This window comes from Cryptomeria japonica, chromosome 2, assembly GCF_030272615.1.
Source record: "Cryptomeria japonica chromosome 2, Sugi_1.0, whole genome shotgun sequence".
Classification (NCBI taxonomy): Eukaryota; Viridiplantae; Streptophyta; class Pinopsida; order Cupressales; family Cupressaceae; genus Cryptomeria; species Cryptomeria japonica.
Window position 1 is genome coordinate 577,850,950 of NC_081406.1, and position 15,083 is coordinate 577,866,032.

Below are 15,083 nucleotides of genomic sequence, written 5' to 3' on the forward strand. Positions count from 1 at the left end.
TCCATATTTAAGTGAGAAGCTTAATGATGCTAAAAGGAAGCATTCTTCTTGTGATTTGGATTTCTATGCTTTGGTTCAATCCCTAAAGAAATAGAGACATTATTTGTTGCCCAAGGAGTTTTTTGTGTATACGAATAACCATGCTTTGCAGTTCATTAATAGCCAACAAAAGTTGAATCGAAGGAATGCTAAATGGGATGAGTATCTTCAAAGTTTTAATTTTGTTTTGAAACATAAGAGTGGCCAAATGAATAAAGTTGTTGATGCTTTAAGTTGGAAGAATTTGTTACTATATGAGATACAAACTAATAGTGTGGGTTTTGAAGGTTTGAAGGAATTGTATGTAGAGGATGTCAATTTTAAGGAAGCATATGAAGCTTGCCTTGATCCTATTTGTAGGAATAAAGAGCCTTGGATGGACTACATGATTCAAGAAGGTTTGTTATTCAAGGGGAACAAGTTGTGTATCCCTCAAGGCTCCATGGGGGATAATTTGTTGAAGGAAAAACATAGTGGTAGTCTTTCTGGTCACTTTGGGTAGGATAAGACTTATTTGCAATTAAATACTCATTATTTTTTGCCTAGGATGCATGCAGATGTGAGAAAGTATGTAGAGAAGTGCAGAATTTATCAACTTGCTAAGGGGAGAAGCCAAAATGTTGGGCTTTACCAACCATTGTCATTTCCAACCAGACCTTGGGATTTAGTAAGTACGGATTTTATGTTGGGTTCACCTCGTACATAAAGGGGCAATGATTCAATCTTTGTGGTGGTAGATAGATTTTCGAAAATGGTACATTTCATAGCATGTAAGAAGACTAGTGATGCCACTAACTTTGTTAATTTGGTCTTTAAATAAGTTGTAAGGTTACATGGAATTCCAAAGAGTATAATTTTTGATAGGGATACAAAGTTTGTGGGTCATTTTTGGAGGACCCTATGGAAGAAATTGGGCACAAATCTGAATTTTAGTTCTACATATCATCCACAAATGGATGGTTAGATCGAGGTTGTCAATAGAAGCCTTGGCAATTTATTAATATGTCTCGTTGGTAGTTCACCTGGAAATTGGGTTTCCATGTTGGCATAAGCAAAATTCACATATAATGATTCACCAAATAAAAGTACGGGTCTCATTCCTTTATATGTGGTGTATGGTATGCGCCCAAGAGGTATCTTTGAGCTTCATGATCTTGCTGGCATGGAGAAGAGGAGTGCAGATGGGGAGGACTTTTCCCAAACCATCCATGATATTCAAGAGAAGGTGAAACAAAACATAGAAGACAACAATCAACAATACAAAAAGTATGCTAATCAAAAGAGGAGGCAGTTGCAATTTCAGGTTGGAGATCGTGTGTTGGCTCATCTTCATAAGAAGAGGTTTCCCACAAGAACATACAATAAACTAAAAATAAAGAAAATTGGTCCCTGCCAAGTCCTTAGAAAATTTTCTACCAATGCTTATGAGATTTTTTTGCCTATAGATCTAAATATATCTCCCATTTTCAATGTACCAAATCTATATCCATATAAGGGGGATGTAGAAGAGGATGGGATTGAGACAACAAAGTCATCTCTAGAAAATTAACCTGCAACAGTTTTTGTTCCACCACAAATAGAATGCATTATGGATGAGAAGTTGTTGAAGAAGACTTGTAAACATGAGTATTTTAAGTATCTTGTCAAATGGAGCAATCATTTTGTTGCAGATGCTTCTTGGCTCATAGAGGATGAGATCAATAAACTGGACCATTTAGATGCAGATCTCGTGAACAAGAGCTCATGAATTCATTCCACCCAAGGAGTCCGATGCAAGGGCATCCTGCTCTTGCAATTTTTGGTTTTATTTCTATTGTTGAAATTTTAGTTTTTGTTTGGTTTTTGTTTTTTGTCTGGAGTTGGGTGTTATTTATTTTATGTTGCGGCATATCTTAAGTCTCTGGTTACTCATGTCGCCTTGGAAAATAGAAAGCAAGGGGAATGTCTTATCTCCTGTCGCTCGAGTGATAGGAAGTTATTTTGAAAGAGGCCTTAACTATTTTTTGTTGTTATTCTCTCCAAACCCAACATTGTTACTTGTCGGTTTGCATCAATAGTTAGGCGATTGTTTTGGGATGGAAGTCAAACATTCCAAGGAGGAATCGAAGGGACAAAAATCGAGTGAAAGTTGGAAATCCCAAGTGACTGATAAACTATATTAAGGCGGTTGATAGTTGGAGAAATAGTTGGGACAATGAATGTGTAACCACAAAAGCTATATACAAAGGAGACATTGGTCATAGGAAAAAAATTCCTTGAAGTTTCAGCTGATTATTGAAAATGATTGTTAAATGCTGCCAATATAATGATTGTGGAACCTCCGTAATTGATAAAACATAACAATAGACATTTGTTAGATTTCCTGTCACAAATAAATAGTGAAGTTTTGAACTTGATATTCTTCATGTCTCTCTAAATGTGTATGAAACTACTGAGCATTTGTTTGTTCTTAATTTTGGTTAAAATAAATCTATTCTTTATTTCTTGTTAAAATAATTTATCAGCACTAAGAAGGGTTGATTGAATTGTGTTTGTGAGGAGAATTTGGTTAAGTGACCAATGAGGCTTGCCATCAGTAGCGCATTTAAGCAAAACAATATCACTTTTGAAGAATACACTAGTGCATTTATTAAACCTTTTAGCACATCTGCTAATTGTTTTAGCGCCTATAGCTTAGTGCTTTTGCGACAAAGAGTATTTCAACGAGTCTAGGAAAAAAAAAAGTCAGACTTGGATACCCTTTTCTGTGAAGATCATATTCCAGAGAGCACATATTCAGTCTAGTGTCAAACTAGAGAGAGTTTTCAACATTCCATACTTTTCACATATTCCATACATACCAATCCATCTTAGGCAAAAATCAAGACTGTTTTTAGTGCTTTTAAGATCTATCTTATCATAAATTGGTTAGTTCCCTTGTCAAGATTCTATCATCCTTCAACTTTGGAGCTAAACTAGTATCAAATCTTGGCAAGGTTAGCCACCATCATGAAGATCTATCATCTCTAATTTGACTTGCTTTGTATTACTATTTTTCAATAGTCCAAGATCTAATCTTTCAAACATAATATCAAAATTGCACTTTAGATATCTTGATTGATTCATATTCATCCAATTTTCACCAAGCATTCACCCAACTTTCATACAAGTATTCATCCAACATGAACATAAACTTCCTACCTTAGAATTACTTCATTGATATTTCAAGAATTTTGTATGGTTGAAACAAGAAGATAAAGGGTAAGCAGATAAACTATAGCATTCTTTACAAAAGGAAAAGGTCCTAAATATGATTCAACATATATTTTTGGAAAGAGTTCAAGAACATTGTATGACAACGATAGTGATCATGAGACCTCTAGCAATGTAGATGAGGAACATGTTCTTGAGGCAGCACAAGATACGAAATTTCACAAGCTTATGGAAAAAGTGATGGAGAAATATAGAGAGAAATATTTTCTTCAACTTGCACAACAAGGTGTGAAACTTCCATCTAATTTTGATTTCTCTGAATTGAAGGCAACAAATAACAACACAAATATCAATGAAACCACAAACGGGAACACAATGTTAGGTCCTAGAGACAACTGAGAGTGGGGGTGAATCAGTTGTCTAATAATTTCAACCAAAACCAACTTAACCAAAACTTAATGCTTAATGCCGGTAAACCAAACTTTATGTCGGTAGACAGTTTTATCAGTTAATTGCAATACCGGTAAAGATTAATGCATGAAATAGAAAGACAGTAACATCCACAACATATAACACAAATATTTGTATGTGGAAACCTTGTAAGGGGAAAAACCACGGTGGGAAGCCTTACCCATAATCAAATGATACTACTGCAGATAGTATGTGTGTACAATATGGATTCTACACATGCAAAAAGGCCAGATGCCTAGAGCTCACTGCTCAATCACAAAATGAGAGTCACACTGACTACAATTGGATGGTTAAATCCAATGATAATGTACTACATAAAATAACATCTTCATATGTTGGATTCAGTACCGGTTTAGTTCCGATTGCCTTCACAAAAACCTTCCTTCAACCTTCAAATGATGTCTGTGTGTATAGCTTTGCTTATTTTTGCATATACCTTATTACAATTATTTTTCCAATCACATATCGATCTCACAAATGAGATCTTACATTTATACCATAACCTAAGACCAATTGAATAGGTCGGCTCACTAAAAGATATTACAATAAAATCAATTACAAATAAATAAATCAATATCTGATGCATAATGTCGGCTCAATGTATTTACAATAATAATAAATCATATCCATAACGTGTCATGTTGATCTGGAATAGATATGCCTGTCGGTGCATAAGCTCTACCTATTTGTTGGTAACAATAATTATGCAAACCCGAATAAACAAATAACCAAATCGCCAAAACCAAGTGATCAAATAATGTCTTCAACATAACCAATTAGTCTTCAATTCATTCCAAGTGCTGATGAATAATATAACCTGTCGGTGAACCAAATACTGGTGACTGTGCATAAGTCTATGACTTGTCGGTAAACATAATCAAAGATCTCCAAGTGTTGATAAGTGTGGACAAGTGATGACAGGTGTTGACATCAATTACAAAACCATATCAACATATCCAAAATACCAACAATCTCCCCCTTTGGCATTGATGGCAACACAAGATGGAAAAACCATCAAAGTGCCAAAACATAAATGCCAAAAACCAAAAACCAACAATCTCCCAAAGAGATCATTAACCAGAAATCAAAATACAAATACAGAGAGTAATCAATCTCTCCAAAAATCTCTCCCAAAAGTAACAATCTCTCCCCCAAGGGATAATGTGTTTTTCCATAGCAATCTCTCCCCCTTTGACATCAAATGCCAAAGCATTACAAAAACCAGATTAAAAACAAAATACCAACTTATTATACCAACTACTCCCCCTGAGAAGTAGCTCTCCTAATCAAAGTCGGAATAAAAGATTTCTCTGTTAATTCTATTGGTTGATGACAAACATCAACTGTCTAAGTCTCTATCGGTGGAGGTAGGACTCCAAGTTGTTCTCTGAGATATTCAAAAGTTTCCTTAGGCAGAGGCTTTGTAAAAATAACAACAATTTGCTCTTTAGTATTCACATAAACCAATTTCACTTCTTTTGCTTCAACATTCTCTTTTAGAAAATTGAATTTGATAGAAACATGTTTAGTCTTAGAGTGAAATACCGGGTTCTTTGATATATCAATTGCTTCCATATTATCACAGTAAATAGTTATAGGTTCCTTGCATTTTACCTTTATGTCCTTCAACATTTGTTTGATCCATAATACCTGTGTACAGTTAGTTGTTGTTGCAACATATTCTAATTCTGTTGTTGATAGACTTGTACAACTTTGTTTCGTGCTCAACCATAAAATTAGTCTGCTACCAAGAAAAAATGCTCCACCAGTGGTGCTTTTTCTGTCATCCACATCTCCTGCCCAATTAGCATCTGTAGTCAAAATTTTCATCTCTAGTATACCATAAACCAAGATTTGTAGTGCCTTGTAGGTACCGGAGAATCCTTTTCACTGTTGATTCATGATTTTCTTTAGGATTACTCTAAAATCTTGAAACAATACATACTGCATTCATAATATTAGGTCTTGTTTGTGTCAAATATAGTAAACCTCCTATCATAGACTTGTATCTAGTCGGATTAACAGGTGTTTATTTATCCTTCAAAGATAATTTATCAGATGTAGTCATAGGTGTGCTTACTAGTTTACAATTTTCCATGCCAAATTTCTTTAGTAATTCCTTCAAGTACTTAGATTGACATAGGAATATACATTTATTAGTCTGTGAAATCTGCAATCCTAAAAAGAATTTTATCTCTCCAATCATAGACATTTCAAATTCTTGTTGCATTTTGTTAGAAAAGTCTTTATACAATCCATCTTCTCCTCCAAAGATTATATTGTCAACAAAAAATTCAATAACCAAGATGTCATCATTAGTTACTTTGTAGTAGAGATTGTTGTCATCATTAACTTTAGTGTATCCAAGCTTCATAAGATATTTGTCCAATCTAGCATACCAAGCTCTAGGAGCTTGTTTCAATCCATATAAAGCTTTCCTTAACGTGTCGTGCTGATCTGGAATAGATATGCCTATTGGTGCATAACCTGGACCTATTTATTGGTAACAGAAAATATGCAAACCCAAATAAACAAATTACCAAATTACCAAAACCAAGCGATCAAATAATGTCTTCGACATAACCAAGTAGTCTTCAAGTCATTCCAAGTGTCGGTGAACCAAATACCAATGACTATGCATAAGTCTTTAACTTGTCGGTGAACGTAATCAAAGATCTCCAAGTGCTGATAAGTGTTGACAAGTGATGACAGGTGTTGACATCAATGATAAAAGTTCCAAAGTTTGACAAATACAAGGGGAAGGTTGATCCACGTGATCATATCAGAGATTTTTGTGATGCATGCATGGAAATTGAACATAATGAGACATACCTAATATGACTCTTTCCTAAAAGTTTAGGTGGTCAAGCTATAGAATGGTTTTATTATTTACCACTTGGGATTGAATCATTTGATGAACTAGTGGATAAATTTATCACTCACTTCTCCAACAATATTGAGCATGAGGTCTTGATGTTAGACCTTTGCAATAGCAAACTGTAGACACCTAAAATTAATTAAATCAATATTTAATTAGTTTAAGCCTCCCCACATAATTAATTCAATTAATTGTGTTAGTCCTCTTCCTCTTAAAATTGATTAAATCTCATTTAATCAATTTTATCATTATAACCTTATAATTAATTTATCAACATTAATTATTCTCCAATCTTCTAAAATAATTTCAACAATCTTTTTATGTGATTCCTACAAATCACCTTTCCTAATCCTATCATCTAGCCTTATTAATCACTCCATAATCATGCTTATCATTATCCACTAATTTTAAATTCAGCCACTCATTATCTCTACTCATGTCACATCCTCCTAACTTTCCCACTTGCACACCTGATCCTCATTAAGCCACCTAATCAATCCCCTTAATCATTTACACATCTCTAATCACCTTGATTAAAGATGAGTCAACTATTTGCCATAAATGGCTTTCCCATCTCATCCTCCAATATTAAATGCACCCACTTTGGTCCTTTCAAGGAAATTCAAATTCTTTGAATCTCCCCATGCATCCTTTTTCCAAAGAATTTTTAATTCCTTTTCTCATTTAGTCTTCCTACACATCCTCTTATTTTGGAATTTTTAATTCCTTTTTCTCTTCCCAATGTACTTGGGAGCTCTTCCCCATGTACATTGAGGGGTGTGGAGACAAAAATGCCTTTATGGCATATCTCTTGAATCCCACACCTTGTCCTCTCAATCCTCTCTCCCACTTTCTTTCAATCCTATCCCTTCATCTTGAATCAATCTTGGCCCTCCATTTTGGCCTCCTCCAATCTATAAATTGGAGTCTCATCTCCTCATAAATCATCCACTTCCATCACATTCTTATGTTGTCTATTCCATCCCTTGATCCACCTTTCATACATTGTCTTGTCATTCATTTGAGAATCAAAATCCTCCATCACACCCTCATAATTCCAAAATCATATCTCATCTAATCCATATCTATATATCATTCAATCATCCAATCCAATTCGATCTTTTTGTGTAGATGAGAGCAATCCACAATCCCTCATCCAAGGAGCAAATCGAGTGGAGAAAAAAAGGTGCATCTTCCACTTCATCAAAATCAATTGGAGGAAGAGTATAAGCTAAGGTATAATGGTTTGTTTGTGCATTTGAATGCTTTGTTTGTGTTTTATTTTATTTGTGCACTAATCATTAGGCATTAGATTTTCCCCTCTTCACAAACAATGAAATGGAGAATATTTCACTAGTTTCTTACAAAGATGGAGACAACTCGTCAACAAGTGTCCATATGACATAGCAGAGCAGCAAAATATTGAAATATTTAAATCCATAACTTAAATGCTAAATTGAGTTACCAATTGCAACTTCAATGTCCACCTACCTTTGCAAAGGTTATTGATAAAGGACTTCTCATAAAGAAAGCATTGATAGAGACTAATTCAAGCAACAACAATGACAAATCAAGATTTTGGACTAAGAACAAAAACATTGTGAATGATGGTGTTGTGGATGCACAAAATATCAAACCAAAACAATCCATCTCTAATTTATCGAGTCCACAAAATAACACAAATAATCAAAACCTCAACAACAATAACACACCTAAATCCAGAGTTCCATATGCTCCTCACAGGAAATTTATACCATTGGGTGAACGACTTGAAACCACTTTGATGAAGCTCATTTAAAACAACCTTATAACATTCCCCAAAGTGAGAGATTATGAACCAAAGGTTAAACTTGCATGGTGGAACAATCAAGATTATTGCAAGTTTCATAGAAACAAAGGTCATAAAACCAACCAACGATTGTCAAAGGTTGAACAATACCATTCAAGATTTGCTTGATAAGGGTGATATATTACTAGATGGATATAAATATAATGAGGAACACGTGGCCTTCAAGGATCCCTTTCCAAACTATGAAAAGGAAAATCCCCCAAAGTCAGGTAAAAACAATGTCAATTACACAAATGCATCTTATGACTATGTCATCAATCACATTTCTGAAAGCAATTCATATGTAAATGTGATTACTATTTAGAACAAACATGATTGTAATGTGACCACACATCAAGGAAAAGTCACCCTTCAAGGAGTGCCACCTAAACCATCTTTTGTGACTAATCAATATAATATCCTAGACCAACTTAAGAAGACACCAACCCACATATCAATACTAGAGCTTCTATGTTTGTCACTATCCCATAAGGAGATTTTGGAGAAGGCTTTGCAAGAAACCAATGTATCCCTAGACCTTGACCCTGCACAATTTCAAGCCATGGTGGGACACCTTACCACTCCATAATTCTTATATTTCATTGAACATGATGATCTAGTTGTAAATCAACCTCACAATGCACCCCTTCATATAGAAGTACTTGTACATAAGCGTAGAATCAAATGTGTTCTAATAAATGTGGGGGATGGTTTAAATATTTGCTCTTTAAAATTAGTCCTTGCATTGGGGTTTTCTGAATCTCGTGGATCCAAAGAAAAAGATCACTATTAAGTCCTATGATGAAGAAGAAAGATCATCCAAAGGATTAGTTGTTTTGCCTATCAAAGTTGGACTGGTAGAAAAATGTGTGGCTTGCTATGTGCTTGACCTTGATTTAGCTTACAATATACTCCTTGGACATGCTTGGATACATGCAATCCAAATAATCTCATCAATGTATCATCAATGTCTGAAGTTTCTATATAACGGCCAAGAGATAACTGTCCAAGGAGATCCCAATCCTTTTTAGTATTGCAATACCATCAAAGCAAAACCTAAAGTGATTGTTCTAAACAACCATGTAGCTTCATCTTCCACTTTACATATTGACCCAACTTCAGTACCATCAACATCCAAAGCAACATAACCAAAGCTTAAACTCAAAGATAAAGGAGTAGGAGAATATTCTATTGAACAAACCTTTTGTATTTCACAACTACCTCCTTCACCTAAGCCTTATGACAAACCATATTTGGGAAAACAACAATCCTTGATTTCTAACATGCAGCCTAGATGTACTTTTATCAAATGGGGGAATCTGTCAGATGAAAGTGATGAAAAGGATATCAAATAATGGTTATATAAAGAGGAAGAAGACAAATTGAACACATCAAAATCACATATACAATCACCACTTAAACAATATGGTAAGGGCTTCACTATAATGCAAAAGATGGGATATGATGGCCACAATCCCATTGGATTAAGAAAGGAAGGGATAATTGAACCCGTACAACCTATTTTTGTATGTGCAAAAGAAACAAAAGGATCGGGATATAGAGGAGATATCATAGAGGAAGCTTCCAACAATTTAATTCAAAATATTCATGAATAGCAAGAGGATAGTGAGATGGATTCTCACGAGTGGGAGGGACTTTTTGAGGTATCTTATGAAGATAAGAAATAGATGTGATTCATTCTTACCATTCTACCAGAAATTACAATGAGGGACAAGGTTTGGGGTCTAGATCACTAGAGAAAGATCTATAAAATATCGAGAATGACTCTTATGAGGAGGGTCGGATTTCGGACGTGACTGACAACATTGAGGTGATTGTGGATATTGACCTTGAAGATGTTATCATAAACCTTGAGAACCTTTATGTCCTAATCATTATATCCTTTGATACCAACCAACCCGATGATCCCTTACCCCTTGTCCATCTCAAACTCATAGATTGGGGGCAAGAAACCACCCCTGAGCTTGAGACCTTTTACAATGATAGTGCTAAAATTTATTATTTAAATCATAAGGATCCTTCATTTGTAGGAGGTTGTGAGACAAGGTTTACTTATGAAGAAAATAATGTGACTTATTTTGGAGAAAATGTCAAGTCTTCTAGTCGCAAAAGTATGAAATTAAAAGAAAGATCTAATGGTGAAAACCACAATGCAACAATATGAGATCAAAGAAAAGTAAAAATAAAGGACGCATTGATGGTGAAAAACTCTTTGAGGCACTAAGGGATGGGAGGCTTGACATTCTTCCGCAACCAAAATATCAAGAAAGATCTTTAGTTATTGTTGAGCCAATAGTACCTTTCAATATTGGAACAAAAGAGAATCCTAATAACCTTCATCTTGTAACTTCTTTATCAGCACAAGAAAAAAAAAATTCATCAAATTATTCAAAGAGAAACAAATCAATTTTACCTAGTCTTAGGCGAATATGCACGACTTAGATCCAAATCTTATAATGCATCATTTATCAATAGTTCTTGAGGTCAAGCCAACAAAACAAAAATTAAGAAAGATGCATCCACGCATTGCTCTTTTTGTTAAAGCATAATTGAATAAGATTCTCGATGTGGGATTTATTAGATCAATAGATTATGCTAAATGGATATCCAACATTGTACCTATTTCAAAACTAAATAAAAGTATCAGAGTATGTACAAACTTTTGAGATCTAAACAAAGAGTGCCTAAACGATGATTTCCTTTACCTAATATTCATATCATTATGGATTTGACTACGGGACATGATATGCTATCATTAATGGATGGATTCTTTGGTTATAATCAGATAAGAATAGCACCGGAAGATCAAGACAAAACAATTTTCACCTGTCCATGGGGTACTTACTGTTGGAACGTCATGCCATTTGGTTTAAAGAATGCAAGAGCAATGACTACTATCTCCCATGACATGATGCGTACCTTTATGGACGACTATGTAGATGATATCCTGGGAAATTCATTCACCAAAGAAGAGAATTTGACCATATTAGACAATATCTTTCAACGCATGGAGAAATTTAATGTCCGCTTAAATCCAAAGAAGTGTGTGTTCGGAGTCAAGCTTCTAGGATATATAGTTTTTACATAAGGAATAGTTGTAGACTCAAAAAAGGTTAAAGCAATCATGAAATTGATACCATTGAAGAACATCAGTTAGTTAAGATCACTCCAAGGTAAGTTTCACTCTATTCGTAGGCTTATCTCCTAGCTAGCAGATAGATGTCATCCTTTTGCTCATTTATTGCACAAAAATGTACCTTTCAAGTGGGATGACAAGTGTGTAGAAGTATTTTAGTTGTTAAAAGAATATATAATGAATCCTCCAATCTTGATGCCTCCTATTGAAGGAAAACCAATTTTACTTTACTAATCAACTATATAAGCATCTCTTGTTGCTCGCCTAGCCCAAGAAGACTTTGAAGGAAAACAAAGAGCAATTTATTATATCAATAGGACTCTCGTTGTCTATGAACTAAAATATACACCAATTGAGAAAGCATGTTTAGCTATGGTTTTTGCATCAAAAAAAGTGTGCCATTGTATGTTGACTTATTTAGTTAAACTTGTAGCCAAGATAGATCCGTTGAAGTACTTGCTTAACAAAGCAGATCTCACAAGAAGATTAGAAAAGTGGGTTTTAATTCTCAATGAATTTGATATAGAATATGTTGATTGAAAGGCTATCAAAGGACGGGTAATTGTTGATCAGTTGGCAAAGGAACCTTTAGTTGATGATTATCCATTACATTTAGAATTTCTAAATGAAGCTATCCTTAATATTTCAAATTAAACATGGAAACTCTATTTTGATGGGTTTTATACACAACATGATTCAAGAGCTAGTATCCTTTTGTCACTCCTCAAGGAGATACAATACCCAAATCCTATAGACTGTTATTTCATTGCACAAATAATATGTCTAAGTATGAAGCACTCATGATAGGAATCAAGATGGCAATAGAGTGGAAAATTATAGAAGTGAATGTTTACGGAGATTCTCAACTAGTCAGCAGCGAAGTGAATGATGAATATCAGACCAAGGATGAAAATTTAATGCCATACAAGCATATGGTAGATGACTTCAAAAAGTATTTTTTCCTTATTCACTTTAAACAAGTTCCAAGATTAGAGAATAAAGTAGCATATGCTATGGCAACTATTGCCTCTCTTCTTGAGAAACTGTAAATCCAAACCCATTATTAGTTCTTAGTAGCGCAATTATCTACTCCTGCATATGAAGATCCTAAATCCAAAATTATCTATCATTTGGTCGGACATGATTACCCTATATATGATGATATTTATACCTATATAAAAGACAATACACTACCTTCTAGCTTATCTAATAATCAAAAGAGAAACTTCATCCATAAAGTCTCGCGTTGTACCATAATTTCTAACACCCTATATCGAAGAGGTCTTGACGGTACTCTCCTCAAGTGTTTGGAATGTGATGAATATCAAACTACCTCAAGAGAAGTTCACAAAGGTAGCTATGAGACTCACTCTAGTGGTCCTACCTTGGCTAAGAAACTTATACGTGCAGTATACTATTGGTCAAGTATGGAGACAAATGCATACCATTTTGTCAAAAAATGCAAGAAGTGTCATATCCATGGAAATATAATACATGCACCAACATGAGAGTTACAACCTTTAACATCTCCATGGCCCTTTTGTCAATGGGGTCTTGACCTCGTGGGTAATATCCATATACCTTCTTCCAAAAACCACAAATTCATCATAACTGCCACTAAGTACTTCATTAAGTGGATATAATTCATCCCCCTCGCTACTATCACAAGCAATCAATTTTCCTCATTTATCTTGATTTATATCATTTACCACTACAGAATACCTTTATCTATTATCACTCGTAATAGAAGACCTTTAAAGAATAGGAATGTTAAAGAGCTTTGTGAAAAATTCCACATCCAACACCGTTTCTCCACACCCTACTACCTGCAAGGCAACAATCAAGTTGAGGCTTCCAACAAAACAATCCTAAAGATATTGAAGAAGACAATTAATGATGTTGGTCATTATTGGAATGTCCAATTGAACCCTGCTTTATGGGCCTATCGAACGAGTATTCGAACACCCATTGGTGCAACCCCATATTCCCTTGTCTATGGATTTGAAGTCATCTTGCCCATAGAGGTCGAGTTACCATCTCTCTGAGTTTCATTGAAATGTTTGATACTAAATTAGGATTACCTTGTTTCCACATTACAAGAACTTGAGTTGCTGGATGAGCAACAACAGAAGGCTTATCAACAAGAGATGTCTAGAAGCTATAATCACAAAGTGAAGCCACAAGTGTTTCAAGTTGGTGATTTTGTACTAAAGGAAAACCCCAAGAATCAACAAGATCATGAGAAGAAGGGGAAATTTGAGCCTAACTGGCTTGGCGCCTACATTATTGTCGTTGTTTATGGATCGAGAGCCTATCAACTATCCACACCAAAAGGTGAGTTGTTGGATGATCCAATCAACAATATGCATCTTCGTAAGTTTTACAACTTTTTTTTTGGGAAAAACCTAATGCAAGGGGTGAAAATTCAAAAAAATAAAAATCTAGAAAAAAAAATACAAAAAAAAAAAAAAAAAAACAAGAAAAACAAGAAATTTTTTTAAAAATGCGAAAAATCAAGACTTCAGATAAAAAATAATTCTAACCCTGCATTCAAGGCAAACAAGGGCATCGACAATACGCAGAATGTAAAAACAAGTTGCCCAACGACCAGGGGGTTTAGTAATTTTGTATACCCCCCCCGAGTCCTGACAGGACCCAACAAAATTCAGCTAGGAGAGGTCGAAGCATCTCTGTAAAATACATAATCTGGTTACTGCCCTCAATGGGGCTTGGGTAGACAAATGCAGGAACCTAAAAAATAGCAAGCATATAATTATCCTACGGGCCATCACCAAATTCAGTTGAATTTTGAATGGCAGATGGTCATTTCGAAGAGAACAAAAAAAACTGAACAAGCAAAGACAATTCTTTAAGCCCCCAACGCAAAATATCAATCAAGAAAGGAGAAACTTTAGATAAAACAAATATATGGGAGGCCCTAGGAATAGGGAAAATCCAATAGCTCTTGTAGGTATGGCCAATAAATTCAGTTCACTCAGGCATAATATGGAAAATCACATAATGAAAAACATTATTCCGCAAACACATATTAATAGAAATATGGCTAACTTGGGGAACAAGTTTGAGCCTCAAGCTAACCCTAGGCCAAATCCTCTTGAGAAAAATCGAATTTCCAAAATCAAGAATGTTGAAAGGAACCTGAACTAGAGAGGAGATGTAAAAGCTTTTATTATCCAAAATAAGATTATGAACTCTCAATGGATCCATTGTCAAAAATTTGGGGTTTTTGCAAAATGGCTAGGATCGGGGCAAGACATCTATAGTATAGTCGAATGGTGGAATCTTACATTCTCCAAATAGGTAAGTATTTCTACCATACCCAATGATTTTTTATTTATTAATTGCTATAGCAAAGCTTTGAAAACGAAATTGTTAACTGGATATCCGATCATTTTTAAGGGTTATGCTTTTATTTTTTTGATCGATAACTAGGATATTATATTGCTTAAAAAAGGAAAGTTTACATCCAAAAAGTTGTTAAACAGCCTGCCACTACA